Genomic DNA, 17,959 nt, shown 5'->3' with positions numbered 1-17,959 from the left:
CAACTGGTGAGCCCACGCTCAAGCCAGTGACCTTGGGGTTTCGAACCTGGGTTCTCCACATCCTAGTCCAATGTTCTATCCACTGTGCCACTGCCTGGTCAGGCTTATAGCCTTTATTTTAAAGTTTATTTTGTCTTGTATAAACATTGCTAACCCAGTTTTTTGTATTTTGTTTCTTTTTTTTGGTCTCCACTTTCATAAAATATATTTTTCTATCCCTTTACTTTCAGTCTCTGTGTGTCTCAATCTGAAGTGTGTGTCTCTTGTAGACAGTATATGTAAAGGCCTTGTATTCTTACCTATTCAGCCATCCTATGTTTTTTAGTTGGAACAATTAATTCATTTACATTTAAAGTAATTTTCAATATGTATGTAATTATGCCATTTTGTTATTCATCTTTTTAAACGTTTTTCCTTCTTCTTAAAGAAGACACTTTGTAATTCTGGTTTGGTGGTGATAAACTCTTTTAGTTTTTTCTTGTCTGGGATAAATAACATTTCCTTAATACACAAAAATTGAATTGAATCTAAACCAAATTTGAAATAATTTATTCTATGCTTAATGTTTTAAAATAAAGAAATAATAATATTAAGTATTTGGAATAACAGTCCAAGCCCTTGGCTGGCTAGCTCAGCTGTAGAGCGTTGGCCCAGCATGTGGAAGTCCCTGGTTCGATTCCCGGCCAGAGCACACAGGAGAAATGCTCATCTGCTTTTCCACCCTCCCCCTTCTCCTTTCTCTCTATCTCTTTCTTCCCCTCCCACAGCCAAGGCTCTACTGGAGCAAAGTTGGGCTGGGTGCTAAGGATGGCTCGATGGCCTCTGCCTCAGGCACTAGAATGACTCTGGTTGCAATGGAGCAATGGCCCAGATGGGCAGAGCATTGCCCCCTAGTGGGCATGCCAGGTGGATCCTGGTCAGGCACATGTGGGAGTCTGTCTCTGCCTCCCCAATTCTCACTTCAGAAAAATATATATTAAAAAAAAGAATAACAGTCCAGTTTTTTGAGGGTAGTTATTTATCCTTTAAAGGAAAAGGGTCATTATTTCTGGTTTCACATACTGTAGTAGATGCACATATGCTCAGGCTCTCAAATATACATGAGGAATGAAAATTCACATGGATCTTTATAAAGAGGATTCCAGAGGGATATTGCTCTAAATACATCAGAATCCCTGCTGCCATAAGACTCTAAAGTTTGTAGCTCAAAAGTACAGGAAAAGCATGTGATTCTCAGCAATCCATCCTACAGCCATGTCTCTATGGTCTCTGATGTTGGCATTGCTTCTAAAGATGTGTTGTTACGTGGGGTGGGGGGAGGGAAGGAGGGAGAGGGGGAGGAGGAGGGGTACAGAGAGAACTGGATGGAGGGTGGCGGAGAACGATCTCTCTTCAGGTGATGGGTATGCAACAGAACTAAATGACAAGATAACCTGGAAATGTTTTCTTTGAATGTATGTACCCTGATTTATTGATGTCACCCCATTAAAATAAAAATTTATTTATAAAAAAAAAAATATATATATATATATATATCATAGTCTAGCCTGACTCGGTGATGGTGAAGTGGATAGAGCATTAGACTGGGATGCGGAGGACCCAGGTTCAAAATTCCAAGGTTGCTGGCTTGAGTGAAGGCTCATCTAACTTGAGCACGAGGTCACTGGCTTGAGTGTGGAATCATAGACATCACCCCATGGTCGCTGGCTTGAGTCCAAAGGTCACTAGCTTGAAGCCCACGGTCATTGGCTTGAGCCCACAGTCACTGGCTTGAGCAAGGAGTCACTTGCTCTGCTGTAGCCCTTGGTCCAGGAACATATGAGAAAGCAATCAATAAACAACTAAGGGGCCACAATGAAGAATTAATGCTTCTCATCTCCCTTCCTGTCTGTCCCTCTCTTTGTCTCTCTCTGTCACAAAAAATAAATAAAAAGAAAACATCAGGGTCTATTACTTACTCAATTTATTTTTTTTCAGTTTTGAATTTTTTTATTAATTTTGATTTATTGTGTTAACATGGATTCAAGTGTCCCATTCAATATAACACCCTCATCCCCCACCCCGTGTCCCCCATTACACTCCCTTTGCTACCCTTCCCCTAACTTCTTCTCCCTCTTCCCTCTGGGATTTGCTGTCCTGTTATCTGTATCTCTGTGTTATCTTTATTATATGCGGCTTAAGTGTCTGTTTGTCACTGATAGCTTATTGGTTGCTTGTGTAACTGTACTAGCCAATGGGGTGAAGTTGCCACAGCATTCAAATAGTCCTGCCTTCTGGCATGCTACCTCAAAAATTGAGGTTAAAGATTGGAGCAATTATTATGCTGTTAATAAATCTTAACACCAGAAGGGGTCTTTGCAATGGTACAAGACTAGAGGTACTCCAATTGAAAAATAATGTCATAATAGCTAAGTCTTTGACTGGCTCCTCTAAAGGTGAAATACATGTCATTCCAAGAATTGATTTGGCTCCATCTCAAACAGGGTTGCCGTTTCAATTGAGACGTAGACAATTTCCTGTAAAACTTGCCTTTGCTATGACCATCAATAAGTCTAAGGGCCAAACGCTTAAGCATGTTGGCATTTTTTTACCTGAGCCTGCATTTGGACACGGTCAACTTTATGTTGTCTTGTTCAAGAGTTCGTGAAAGAACGGACATAAAATTAAAAATAATTGATGGTCCTCTGCAAGGCGAGCTTTAAAATGATGGAAAGATCTACACAAGAAATGTTGTGTACAAAGAGATCTTTGACATGTGAATTAACATTTTATTATTTAAATCACCTTTATTTATTGAGCTAGCGGTGGCTCTTAAGAAATGTACCACCAGTGGTTTCCTTCATTGCACTCTACTTTAAGCAATTAAACAAGTAGAAGGGGGAAACCCCGTGGGGCACTAAGCAAAGGGGCGTCCTCGCTACCTGCCCTGGGTAATTCAGTTTGAATTAGCAGACACCTTTGCACAAATCATTTTAATTACAATTTATAATATCTAGAACAGCGGTCATTTCGTATGACCGCCGGGCTTTCTAGTGTATATATAATTTCACTAATCCCTTCGCCTTCTCTGATCCTATCCCCTCATCCCTCTTCCCTCTGACAGTTGCCCCTTTGCTCCCTGTGACCCTACCTCTGCCTTATTCTGTTCCTCAGTTCACCTTGTTCAATTTATTTTTTTACTAACATAAAAATTTTCAATTTTACAGCTTGTCCTGAAGCTAAAACAAGATGTTTTCTTACTGAAGTTATTTGATTTCATCTATGTGTTTCTAAATTATGTCTTAAAAGCACTTTCCTGGTATTCCTGATAGAAGTTATTATGACAACATGTTAAGATTTTTATTTTTCTAATTGTAAAAAATTCAGGAAATTTTCAAAGACTATAATGAATTTCTAAAACATACACTGCATCTGCAAGTCAACACCTTACCTGCAGCCACCACCAATATGCTATTTTTGATTTGTTACTGGATTGTTATTTTGATAAAAACATAAAATAAGTATTACAAAAAAATCTCCTTCTTAACAGTAAGCAGTCTTTCCTTCACAATTGTCTATAAAAAGCCAAATAAATAAATACATAGTTATTTACACTAATTGAATTTTTTTCTCATCTCAAGATTCTGTTCCCCATGGACAGTTTTGGAAAATAAGGCTACTCTTCTTGCACTCACCATGAACATAAAAATTCTCTGTCTATCTAGGCCTTGAATTACCTTGAAATTTTCTAAAAACTAAAGAGCATTCAGTTTACAATACATACTTCTAAAGAAAATTAAATGCATTTTAGTCAGATGTTTGTGAAGCTGAACGTGGGCACTGTCATCTGAGGAGCAGAATTTATGGGAAAACAAGAGAAAAGATGGTTTTGAGATAGTTCAACTCCCAAAGGAAGAGAAAGACACATCTCACTTAGCAAGAATTCCCACCAGAAACAAGGACACATGCATTTGGGACAACAAAAAACTGAATGGAACCCAAAAACAATAGACAGATAAGGAGGCTTAGATGAATGAAAACTATTTTTTGTTGTTTATGAGTACAGCAGTACAACTAGCTTTTAAGACAACTTTCCCATGATAAATTTTTAAACCTCATTTAAATATAAAAGTTGTTTAAGATGTTTACTTTAACATTTTGTGCAAAATGTCATGGGATTAAAATAATTGGTTGAGATTTATTGATGAGAAAAAACTCGTGTCAGTGTTCTACGGTAAAGCAACAGATAAGTAAAATAGAACTGTGAGCTACTTTGCAAAGTCTCTTTGTATATATATATAAGTGCTTTGTAGATATAAGTGACAGCAAGCTGAACATCCTACATATTCTACCCTTAGACTAGGGTGTAGTACAGCATTAGTTTCCTTCTAGCGTGGGAAGAATGTTAGTCTGACTTGAAAAAAAAATACTGAATGTTATAAAATATTCTATTGGTGCATCTCAAATAATCCTAAAGCTTAGTTCAGTTCTATGCAAAATCCCACAGATATTTTTAACTTGTCAAATACTTCTAAACTTCTGTAAGATCAAAATGGGTAAGAAAATCTAATAAATTTTTAATAAGAACAGAATAATAATATGAGGATTTTATCTTACTGAACATTAAAATTTGTTATAAAGATATACTGATCAAAACTGTGAAACTGGAACAAGAATGAACAGATAAATGGACTATAATTAGGAGCCGGCCCTAAAATACACAGCTATATAAGAAATTTGTGTGTGATACATGTGTAATCAATAAGAAAATGTGAAATCAGTAAAAAAATATACAATAATTAAGAAAATGTACAGTAAATAGAAACAAAGACTTCAATAAATGGTTCTGGAAAATTGATCAATTATTTGAGAAAAAACAAGTAATTTCAAGTTAAATATTAAAAATTCAAAGCAAAAAGATCAAAATTAGAAAAAAAAAGCAAATGTTCATGAAGAAATAATTATTAAATCGATTATTTGCAAATATTATCAAACAATGACATTATCAAAATTAAAAGGTAAATACTAAAATGGAAAAGTATTTACAGTTTATATGGATTCAGATAATATTCTATATATATATATAAAATGAATTCTTATAAACAAGTTGCACACTGAATAAATTTCAAGATGAATCACAAGTAGTTCACAAAAAGAAGAATTTAAATGTCTTTTAAACATAAGAAATTGATAACCCCCAATAAACAAAAGATATAATTAATTATAAATAACATAAAAATCTTTGCTTATAAATTTTTTTACATATATGAGTATACACAGTGACAGTGCCTAGAGCTTGCCAAAATGAAGTGAAAGAGCATTATGATAGTTTGTTGGAATTATAAGTGGGCAAATATTCTCTGAAAGAAAGATATACAGACTTTTATCAAAACACCTTTAAAAACAAAAGCAAAGCTGAAAAAAACTTCAATGCCTAATAAGTCAATGATTAAATAAACAATGGTTAACACAATTATGCATTTGGATAATATTCAAAATACTAAATTGATGATGTGTTATTTTAAAAAAAGAAAGATATCAAAACAATATATAATCTCAGTTTGTTCACACATACATTTTCACAGAAAAAAAGCCACAAAACTGACAAATATATTTCTTACAATTTTTGTCATTTTAGAATTGCTTTATTCTCTTGTTATTGTCTAGAATATAAACAAGAGGTATGTATTGCTATTTTTAGAAATTATTATTTAAAGTACCATGTTTGCAATGACCAGGCATATAGCTGGACTTGAGTAGAATTATATGAGATAGTCCTCCTGCCCTCAAGGATCTTAGAGTTTTACTCCATAGAAACTGATACATAAAAGAAAATTCAAATATTTATGACAGGTTATGTTCAAAATCAAAATAGAGAATAATTTGTAATTTGAAATTCAGAGGCTTTGTGAAATTATAGTAGTCATGAAAAGATGTCAGGGCTTGGTCTTGAAAAGGGATAAGAATTTGTCTAATGAGAAAAGATAAGTGATAAAGACCTTGAAACAACAGGACTGGATATGACATAACCAAGAGATGACGCAAATGCTAGCAACATACTCTATATTCTCTAGCTTTTCACTGGTTGTTTTAAAGTTATAAAGTATCTGAAAAACCAACAAATATACTCCCCACAAATAAAAAGAGCATTTGAAAACTTTAATTTTCTAACAGAGGTTCCATAAGAGCCTATTTCTTTAAGAACGAGAAAAAATTCATCTTAAAAACCGACAATGATTTATTTAAATACATGAGCATTAGAATTTTTTTCACAAGGCAACAAATTTGGCATTGTGCGTACATCTAAATTCCTTAGAGATAAATGGAACTATTTACTACTAAAAAGTGGCTGTGGTGAGCAGGACTTGTATATGTGTTATGCAGGAAAGAGAGAACTTTCCCATGACCTAGCTAGACTGAGAAATGACCACAGATGGTTTATACCAGAAAAGCTGGAAAAATTATATGAAGTCCTGTGAAAAGTCTTAGTTTAGAAAAAACTAAGAGAGAACAACTAAATAAGAGATCACTAGCAACCTCCTAGTTGAAGACTCTCTCTTCAAAGAAAGTCTCCTTGAATCAGGCAATGGGAGACTTTACCATATGGATTTTCTATGTCACAAAGGTATAGCCAGAAAGTAAGACACAAAGTGAGTTCCAAACCTTAAGTTTTATTATCCATTGTTACGCGCCAGAAAGATTTATAGGAGCTTCTCCCATAAATGCTTTGAGTGCACTAAAGAAATGAATGTTTCTCACTGGACCTTTTTTAGAAAGAATGTGCTAAGAGGAATATTGAGCTAATGATTGTTGACCAGAACACTAGCTATCTTGATAATTATCTTAAGGAAATGGCATCTCACACTTAAGTTCACAGTTTTCACTTTCTTTATTTTGCTGTAAGAAGACAGTAAAGTTGGAATAACACAGTCAGTCCTAAGTAGTTTGAGAAGACCGCCATTCAGAAGCAATATTCAGAATGTTCCAACATAAAAAGTTCCAGATGAATTCATAGAAATCTAAATAATATGGAATAACCCCTAGACCACTGGATGAAAATCTATTGGTTTCTATGGGTCACAGATTCTATGACATTAAACCTAGAAACCTTCTGGCCTGCCCCTTCATTTTATATGAGTACCTGACAGTGATTGAATGCAAGCTAACGTCAGACTTAAGGCAAACAGTACTTTATTTATGAATTTATACAGTATACAATAATTTGAGGTAAATGATATCTCTATGAAATATACATATGAAAAAATTGAGGTGTAAAAGGAATAAGTCACTTTTTAGAGATAAGATAGCTAAGCGACAGTTGAATGGAGGGCCACCTATTCCAGCGTCATGCTTTTAAGCAGTTGGCTCCAATAGGAAGGAGCAGGACCCAGCTTGGGCTAAGAATGGTTACATGCTTTCCCAATAAGTGCCTGAAAAGATTGATCTAACATCATAAAAATAAAAATCAGTACACTGAATTGCCCAGTGAAAGAGAGTGTGGAAATTGACACAACTAACAACTTAGAAAAAAACATTTTCAAGTTTCACAGAGATATTCTGAATATTGAAGAAGCAATCTTAAGATACCAATGTTTGTTACTTTTATGACAAATGTTGGTGTGGAAACATCAATACAATTTTATCCTTCACCGTTAATGAAAACACAATGAAGGATAGTTTTATGTATAAGAAGACTTTAAGAGGTAGTGATTAAGGGAGCCCGCTCTGGAGTTAGCTGAGCTGAGTTGATCTTGATCCCAAGACTTCCTGGCTATGACATATTGACTTAGTCATTACTATATTCTGAATGCCCAGTACAGAGTCTGACACCTAATAAACTGATAATAAAAGTTTATTGAATTTTTAACACTTATTCATTTTTCCAGAAAATTGAGACTGAGGCTTGCTCTCCCCCCCCCCCACTCTCTCCTCTATCTGTCTCTCAAACAAAATCAAGACTTGTTTTTAAAAGATAGTGCAGTATACCATTTCTTTTTCTTTTTTTTTTTTTTTTTTTTGTATTTTTCCGAAGCTGGAAACGAGGAGAGACAGTCAGACAGACTGCCGCATGCGCCCGACCAGGATCCACTCGGCACTCCCACCAGGGGCGATGCTCTGCCCACCAGGGGGCGATGCTCTGCCCCTCCAGGGCGTCGCTATGTCACGACCAGAGCCACTCTAGCGCCTGAGGCAGAGGCCAAGGAGCCATCCCCAGCGCCCGGGCCATCTTTGCTCCAATGGAGCCTTGGCTGCAGGAGGGGAAGAGAGAGACAGAGAGGAAGGAGGGGGGGGTGGAGAAGCAAATGGGCGCTTCTCCTATGTGCCCTGGCCGGGAATCGAACCCGGGTCCCCCACACGCCAGGCCGATGCTCTACCGCTGAGCCAACTGGCCAGGGCACCATTTATGCTTTTTAGTTTCTTTTTTTTTTTTTTTTTTGGTCATGTTTTAGAATAACAACTTCTCCTAGACTGTGACATTTGTAGAACAATGTTAAAGCTATGTTATGAATAGTTTAACCACAAGGGGTTCAATGGACACAAATAAGAAATCCATACAGCCGAGATATTGTGGGTTTGGTTCCAGAACACCATAAAAAAGTATCGCAATGAAGCGAGTCATAATCTTTTTTGCTGGCAGAGGGTCTTGCCTTCAATTTGTGAAAAATACAATACCTGCCAAACACAGTAAGTTACTATGGCAAGTTCATAAGATCTAATTTATATTAAGTCAAAAACAGTGAACTTATCTGTGACAGCATATGTTCAAACAAAAACATATACGCAAATGCTCATGGTATCTTTATGTGTAATAGCTAAGAACTGGAAACAACTCAAATACACATCAACTGTTGAATAGATGAATAAAAATCATGGTTAATACATATACTCATAAAATGGATTGATTGTTATATAATATAACATAGATAAATCTCAAATAATTTTACTGAGTGAAACAAGCCAAACCAATAAGAATACATACTGTATGATCCCACTTATTAAAAAAAAACTAGAAAAGATAAACTAATTTATAAAAGAAAGCAGACCAGGACTTGTGTAGAAATGTAAGAAGTTGGGATAAGATTGGAGGGATGGATTATAAAAAGGCGCAGAGAATTTAAGGGTAGGTGATGAGTATTTTTATTATCTTGATTTTGTTTATGGTTTCCCATATGTACACATATGTCAAAATTTATCAAATTGTACTGTTAGTTTTTTATTGATGCATAACAAATTATCAAAAACCTAGTGGCTTAAAACAATACAAATTTAATATCCACCATTTCCGTGGGTCAAGAGTCCAAGTACAGATTAAATGGGCAAGGGTCTCACCAGGCTGAAATCAAGGTGCCAACCAGGGCTATGATCTCATCTGAGACTTCAGGTCTTAGAACTCAATGTCTTGTGGTTATAGGACTAATATCTCCATTCTCTTAACTCTGAGATGCTGCCCTCAAGTTTTAGTTCTAACCTTTCACAACCTGGAAGCTTACTTCATCAAATTAAGAGAATCTCTCCAGTCTCTCTGATGGAGTCTTATGCAAGATAATCTAATCACAGGAGTGATGTTTCTCACCCCCACTCAAAAGAGAGGATCTTAGTCAGCTAAGCTGTCATAACAAAAATACCATAGATTAGGTGACTTAAACAACAGGAATTTATTTCCTCTCAGTTCTAGAGGCTGGAAGTATAAGATCAAGCTTTAGGCTGATTTGGTTCCTGGTGAGAGCTTGCAATGACCTTCACCTTTATAATGTTATCAAATCTTAATTACTACCAAAGGCTCTATCTCCAAATATTATCATATTAGGGGTTAGAACTTCAACATATGAACTTTGTGTAAGCACATTCAGCCCATAACAGAGGGGACAGGAGTATACAGGGTGCATACACCAGAGCAAGGAATCTTGGGAGCCATCCGGGAATTCTCATGACCACGTATCCCTTCAACATGTGCAGTTTATTTTGTGTCAGCAGAAAACATCAATGTAAAAAAAGAAAAAATAATATAAAAGAAAGAATTTTACATAATCATTAGACGTTTTGAAGTAATGTTTTATGCTAGAAAAAAGTAGAACAACATTTAAGGTACTGAAAGAATGAATAGGTAAGCCACGTATTTTATATCCTGTAAAACTCATTTTCAAATATAAAATGCACAAGCAAATTTTTATCAACATACAAGAACTCAGGAAATATTGCTCTTATTTTTTTCCTCAGGAATCTTCTGCAGATTGTACTTTAGGTGACGAACAAGTAGAGAATTCATAGCATGAACTTGATATCAGTTGTAGAACTGACACAAAGTGAAAGATAAAGGAAGAGAGTATAGTATATAATGCCTTTGTATTTAAGCTAGGTTGTGAGGTTATAAAGAATTGGCATAATGTGCAAAACATATTCAAAAGTACTTTATCAGTTCTCAAAAAGTTTTAATCATGTGAGTTTAGTATGACTATTTTAAGGTGATTTTGTTTGTAACATGGGATAAAGTAATACAGAAATTATGAAAAACTCTAATCGTATTGTATTTATGAGAACTGGGATCCCCGACGTGGAAAATTGGGATTATAGTTTAAGTAAAAGCAAACAAACATAACCCACACACAGTGTTTGTGTGTATGCTTATGGCATGCTATGTGTGTATAATCTCATATATAGATGTCCCCCCATTCCACTCCTTTCCACAAGGGATGTTCTGCTTTCATGGTCCTGACAAAGCAGTCATAGGAGCCAATTGTTCATAATTCCTTGTGAAGAACAAATATTTGGGTTCCTCTCCACATCACCCAGTTATCCACTCATACGAAGTGACAATCAAGCTTTGCGTTCTCCAGTGACAGCACAGTCTCTGCTCCACACCTCCAGTGAAGAAATTCTTGGGTGTGGAGCATCTCCACATCTCCCTAAAACAGTATTTTTCAGGCTTCATGCGGTCTATATTATGAAGAAACAATTTCTAATTCCTCAAAGATGGAGTTTAACCAGTACATAACATTTATATCACTAATAAAATGATTAACGCCTCAGCCTGAAGGTCCCGCAGTTTGGTTCCTTCACTGAATGTCAGGGCTTCTGTAAGAAAAATGGGTAGATGATCAATGAGCCTAAGAAAACATCAGAAAACTCGTGAGGGAAAGGGAAGATTGGCCATGAGGCAAATTACTGTGTCATCCCTGGAAGGTAAAGGAGAGTCACGACTACCCAGGCGGAAAGTTTTACAACTTCACCATTGAGCTCCAGAGGCTACGGCCGCCACTTGGCATTTTAGAATGAGGCAACCTGAGGCTTCCGTTGCACAAATATACTTTGTCAGGCTGCCCTGTGGCTTTTCAGTTCATAGAACCTCAAATGTCTCCACGCAAATTTTTCAAACGTAAGTTATTCCTTCAAAAGGCCAAGATTTCATGGATTTCATGGATCGTTATCCTTTATTTCAAAAATAAAGTTTAAAGCTATTCAAAAATAAACTATCAGTCAGTCAGTGCCAAAACTGAAGGAAGAACTGTGACCATGGCCTGCCTGCCTTGGGGAATCTGTGCTATTGCGGAGAAGCAAGGTGGTGATGCGGGATTCGCACCTCACAGAAATGTGTGACTCTTTAACGGAGACCGATAGTAGAGGTCCTTCTAAGCCACAAGCTTTTTGTAAACCTTTCCTATTAAAGCATGCTCTCAAGTCCCTCTGTCCCTCTAAGAAAACAGAACCTTTCAGAGCATTGACTGGATAATGACCTGATATAATCTTCACTAAATTATTCTAATTAGTAGCATTGCTTCTTGTTCAATAAAGGGGAGCAGGATCTTAATTTCTTTAGTCTTGTCTGTAGGCAGGTTCTTTCTCTCATATGTAGAGTGGGGTTGATAATGCCTACATGGGGACTTATTGAGGTAAAGCCTCTGACATGCTCCATCCTCCTGATTCACAAATTCGGTCAGGTTCTGAGAGTGCACTCAATAGGGTGATGCCCATGGAAGTGTTTTAAAATGCTGTGATAGGATAAAATCCTTAGATTCCCATGAGGGAAATTCTAATCCAAAGAGAGAGCGCATCTAGAGTGAACTTCTGGGAATAACAAATGCAAAAGGTGAAGCTGGGTCTGTTTGCAATGCAAGCCAGAATCAGCCTGCTCTTACGGTGAAGGCAGTTGAGAAAGAGAAGACTGCTTTGCTGAGTATTGTGTGCACGGTAGCATGTCAGAGGCCTTACCTCAATAAATCCCCATGTAGGCATTATCAACCCCACTCTACATATGAGAGAAAGAACCTACCTACATCCATCTGGTATGTGAAAGTGCACAAATCAAACCCAGACCGACAGGTTATAATTTTTAAAGACCATAGTATCTCATGGATAAAACCTGGCTCCCCTGGTCTGTAGGCACATTCTGGGTAGCTGAAGAAGCCATTAACACTGTCCCTTTCTGCTGCAGCTAAAGATGGATCAACTAATCACTTCAAGCTGTTAAAAAGTCCAGATGATCCTCACTAACTAAATATACAATGAACCAAAACCCTACTCTTTCAAGCTATTTTTCCCAGTGACTTAAATTTTGAGTGTTAATGTTTGATTTAAAAACAGCCTCATCAAGCCAAGTTTAAAGAAATTGTCCAAGAAGTCTTTTGGTTTGGCACAATTATAAGTTTAGTTGTTTTTCTTTTTTTAATTTAATCTTTAGAAGGTTTTCAAAGACTATAGTTTTAATTAATAAAAAAAAAACTTACACACAAAATTGTTGCTTCTCAATCTAAAATATGGTCTGTGAATCCAGGAGAGTGGGACAAGAAAACTATTCTTACAGAAAAATATCTGGGAAAGAAAATATGCCATATTAAGGCAAAATTGGGTAAGGAAGGTAAGAATTAATTGGAATAGAGACCAGGGTCATATAAGGTCCTACTTCGCCTTTGGATAACCTCACTCCCTCATCCTTAATGGAGTTATGTCTAGGATGTCACAAGGGTGACTTAGGGCAAATGATCCTTGAAGTCACATATATGCAACCTGTACCACAAACCCAAAGGAGACTCTCTCTCTCTCTCTCTCTCTCTGACACACACAGAGTTTTACATACACTTTTTTATGATATGATTTAAGATAATATTTTATTATTTATTGAAAGCATTGATTTCCCAGGCTTGCCTCAATGCACAGGCTTCCACACTTTCTCATACCAGGGAACTGTCTCTAGTATGCTGACTTGTCATAAAAAATAGTGTGGAACTTTTAGCCATCATTTTTAACTTAGTTCCATTGGTTCATTTCTAGAAGAATAACAGTAAGCAAGAGAATGATAATGAGGAGGAGGAGTAAAAGGCTGGGAGGAGGATATGGATGCATGAGTCATCACTGCCATCTGGTGACAAAGATGCAAAGGTACAGGAGACACTCAGATCAAAGAGAAATCATTTGGGAAATCATTTTATAAAATGTCAAGAAAATATTTCATTCCAAAGTGATTACCAGATGTTTTATGTCACTTATTTGACCCAGGTCAGTTAGAATTTGAGCTGTTTTATTCACATTTTTTTCTCAATATCTGGGAAGATAAAGGCATTCTCTTTTTTCAGGCTAAAGACAACAGAAAGGTCTGATCATTGCCTCCAAATTCACCTCCTCAGGTGACTCTGACCTGGCCTTTTCTTTTTTTAGATTTTATTTATTCATTTTTAGAGAGACAAGAGAGAGAGAGAAGGGGGAGGAGCAGGAAGCATCAACTCCCATATACACTTTGACCAGACAAGCCCAGATTTTTGAACTGGAGACCTCAGCGTTCCAGGTCAACACTTTATCCACTGTGCCACCATAAATCAGGCAGAGTTCTTAATCCAGAACTAAAAGTTGACAAGAAGTTTTCAAAGGGAACACTTCATCACTTATTTACATCTAGCAGGTTCTTGTGGTATGTTTCTCAGGAAGTTGTCAACCATTGCTTTAACAGCACAGACTTGGAAAGTCACTGATTATGACTGGAGAGAGAGATTCCACAGTCGCTACTGTCATATCCAAATATCCTATTTTACAAAAGCTTCCATCACACACAAATGAAATGACCTCCCATTACACAACATGCTACACTCTTACAGGAAAAGAAACTTTCTTTCATTGCACACATACACAAAAAATAATTTAAAATGTTATTTTTAAGAAAAAGAACAATTATCTTTATCCTAGGAAATAACAAGAATTTCCCCAAATTACTGTTTAAAGTGTCATAGTTATAAAAGTTGTAGTATATATTATGTGTGGGTGTGTTGAGAGGTAATATTATTTTTTTAAACCACTACTCCACTGCCATGAGCATTGAAACCCTGAGAATCCCATCCTGGTCATGACCACTTCAGCAATTTGCCATTAAGGTTAGGGAAAAAAAAAGTCCTTTAACCTCTAGTCTAGCGATCCTACTTCTAGGAATCAATCCCACAGGTACATTAGCAAAAAAAAAAAAAAATACACTTTTTTTTAAGAGTATTCATTACAACAATATCTACAATATCAAAAGACTAGAAACAACTCAAATGTCTATAAAAATGAAGCTAGTTGATTAGTGATATATCCTGACACAAAAGAATATTTTGCAGAGAAAAATCTAGTGGAAAATATCTCCATGCATTCTATGGATAATGCAGAATATATTATTGAGAAGAACAATCCAAGTAGAGGAAAACATGTATAGTATGTTGTCATTTATCAAAAAAAAAGATATAGATAGATATCTCTGTGTACATACTATATATGCATGGGTATATATATATGCATATATAAACACACACATATACTTATATTAAAACATCAATGAAAAGATTAATCAGAAAGAATTTTAAACATTTATCATTAGGCAAAGAAGGAATATAGTGTAAAGCATGGGAAAAAACAGGATAAAAGCTAGTCTTCTTTAAATATAGTTTATTTTATAAATTTGTATTGGAAATAATATAAATGTATTAATTTAGATATTTTATGCATAAATAAAATATATATTAGATATATGAACATGTACAGATAACTTTGAAACACAGCAATCATTCTGAAATTCTTAATGGTATATAATTTAAGGGAAAAAATTGAAAAAACACTGTTTTAATAATTTATATTGTTGATGCTTCTTGAAGTAAGTCTACAAAATCTATCAAGTATTTTCACCTGAAAAAAAATTAAACCCAAATTTTATCAAGACTCTAAAGCTAACTACCAATTTACTGAAATTACAGAAACATATAAAATGATACCACGGAGATGCAATCAGCAAAACCCAGTTTTTTTCAACAAATAAATTATAAGAGGGGAAAAACATGGTAGAGAGAGACCCTGGAGACTAAAATATATTTGAGAGACATCAAAGCCAATTGTAGTGTAAGATCCTTATTTAGAACTTGATTCAAAAGAAAAAAAACCTTGAAATGGGGGGGTGGCAAGATGGCCATGGACTAGGCGGACATACCAACTTCCACCTCCCAGGATGAAAGTGGACTACAACTTAATTTTAAGAACCATCATCTGGAAAAACCAACTTTGGACTAAACTAAGAGGATTCTTTAACCAAGAAACTCTGATGAAGCCACGCAGAGACTGGTAGGAAAAGTGGAAATGCGGAGAGGGCTGCCCAGCTCACAGGAGGAAACGACAGCCCAGAGGGACTCGTGTGGTGGGAAGCGAGTTTAGCAGAGAGGGGAGGGTCCTCAGCCCCAGGAACAAAGCCCCAGCCTGCAGCCCCCGAGCCTAGAAGAGGCGTACGGACAGTATTTAGCTGCAAAACGAGTCAGGATACTGTTTGTGAGAAAGAGACTGATTTCTCAGACGCAGGATTCTTCTTAAAAGGACTGTGCAGAAAACCTCTTTCACAACCACTAACCTGGGACTCTGGGAGACTGGGAAAGTTGAGAGAACTGCAGTAATAGGACGAGAGTGTAATCTAGGAGGCACAGGGAGAAACACTTTGAGGGACAGCCACCCTAACCCCTGAGCTGAGTCACCCCCCCCCAAATCTACAGTAAATATTTCCACTGGAACAAACAATACCAGCAAAGAGAAGTAGGACACCAGCCTGTGGACAAGTCCTGCCGGGAGTGAAGACGACAGAGACCCAAAGACCTGACTCCGGGGACCAGGTTCAGTGACACAGATCCACTTTATTCAGGAAGTAAGCTAGCTTATATATATACATACATACACACATGGGTTCAGCCAGTAGGATGTTACAGCGTGTTCCTCAAAGCCAATGGCTGAAAAGATCAAGGAGCTGTGTGGTTGGCACTAAGTCACTTCCTTATAGCCGGCGAGCTTCCTTCCTGGGTGTGCCCAGGAGGCTTCTGGGAGCTGGATTATTCTCACAGCATTGCATCAGTCACAGCTGCTAGGAATGTGCTCTGGGCTCTACCCACACCAGCCAAACAAGCTCTCATATGGCACTCAGAGCAGAGTCACTTAGAAGGAGGGAGGCTTCAGCAATATAGTGTTGAGTGCTAAAGTCTGAGCTGTATTGCCCCCACCCCCACGGCTGAGGGTTCACCTGAGGGTGGGTGGTGGCGGTAGAGGAAGCACAGTCCCATCAGCAAGGGCAGAAGCCAGGCAGCCACGATTGAGGCCTGGTGTGAGCTCAGTCTCGCCCAGTGGGGGCAAAAGGGACACATGAAAGTGGTCCAATCCGGCTTCGGGCCAGGTGAGCAAGAGCAGTCTGGCCTGCAATCCCGTCCACAGAGGAAAGGTGAAAGCCAGGGAACTGCACAAACCCACAGCTGAGCGTGGGCACACAGCCCCACCAGATGCACGAGCGCAGCTCCACCCTCAGGGGCAGGGCAAAAACCAGGGAACAGGTGGAGACTTGAAGCAGAGCATACGTGCATTGAAACTGGTGACAAGTATATAATAGTTATACAATTCTCTCCAGATTTATACATTTGAAGTTTTCCCTAATAGAAGTAGAAAACAAAATCTAAATTTCTACTATTAGCCAACAAGGGCTTATAAAACCTGGTCCATGTCCCCTTCTCCAGTCTAATCTCATCACGCTCCACTCACTTACTTTGTGCCAGAGACCTGACCTTATAACCTTTCTGCAACCAAATCAAGCTCTTTGTCTGGAGAGAATGCAGCAAAAGAAATTTTTGATGGCCCCAAACTACTCAAGAATTAGAAAAGACATTAAACATAGACATAAGAAGCTAAAGGAAGTAATAATTTCCTATTTGTCCTTTTTTTTTAACTAATGCTATCATTCTTTGCTTGTTATAGGCCAGTGGTAGTCAATCTGGTCCCTGCCGCCCACTAGTGGGCATTCCAGCTTTCATTGTGGGCAGTAGCAGAGCAACTAAAGTATAAATAAAAAGATATATTTAACTATAGTAAGTTGTTTTATAAAGATTTATTCTGCCAAACTTAGCAAAAAATTCGACATAAAGTACTTGATAAGTAATTATTATTATATGCTTTAACTTGCTGTAACTCTGCTTATAAATTTTATAAAGTAAAGTTACTTCCCTACTTTATAAATCACCATTACTGTGGAACTGGTGGGCGGTTAGAAAATTTTCCTACTAACAAAGATACAAAAGTGGGTGGTAGGTATGAAAAGGTTGACTACCGGAGACACTGAAGATGGCAGTGGAGTAGGCGGATGCACAGATGCCCAGCTCTCACCTCCAAACTGGAATACAAATCAATTTAGGAAAAATCAGCATGAAAAAGCAACTCTGGACTACAAGAACAGCTCTCAAAAACCAAGGAGCAAAAAAGAAGCTACAAAAAACCTGGTAGGGAGCGCCTGAATCTCCCCTGCTTACAGGAATGGAGGGGGGGGGGTGAGGCTGAGAGCCCAGAGGAGATCACACTCCAGGGAAAGAGCAGAAAATACTGTTCACAGCCACTTGCCTGGCGACCAGGGAGCGAGGTGTGTTGAAAAGACCAGCTTATCTCCCAAGTGGAAAGGAGAGACAGAGACTGTGAGGGGCAAAGAAATGCAGGCGACGACCTAAGAAAAGCTGAC

This window comes from Saccopteryx bilineata, chromosome 1 (genome assembly GCF_036850765.1).
Source record: "Saccopteryx bilineata isolate mSacBil1 chromosome 1, mSacBil1_pri_phased_curated, whole genome shotgun sequence".
Lineage (NCBI taxonomy): Eukaryota > Metazoa > Chordata > Mammalia > Chiroptera > Emballonuridae > Saccopteryx > Saccopteryx bilineata.
The sequence above is the reverse complement of the archived record's forward strand: the minus strand, read 5'-3'. Positions refer to the sequence as shown.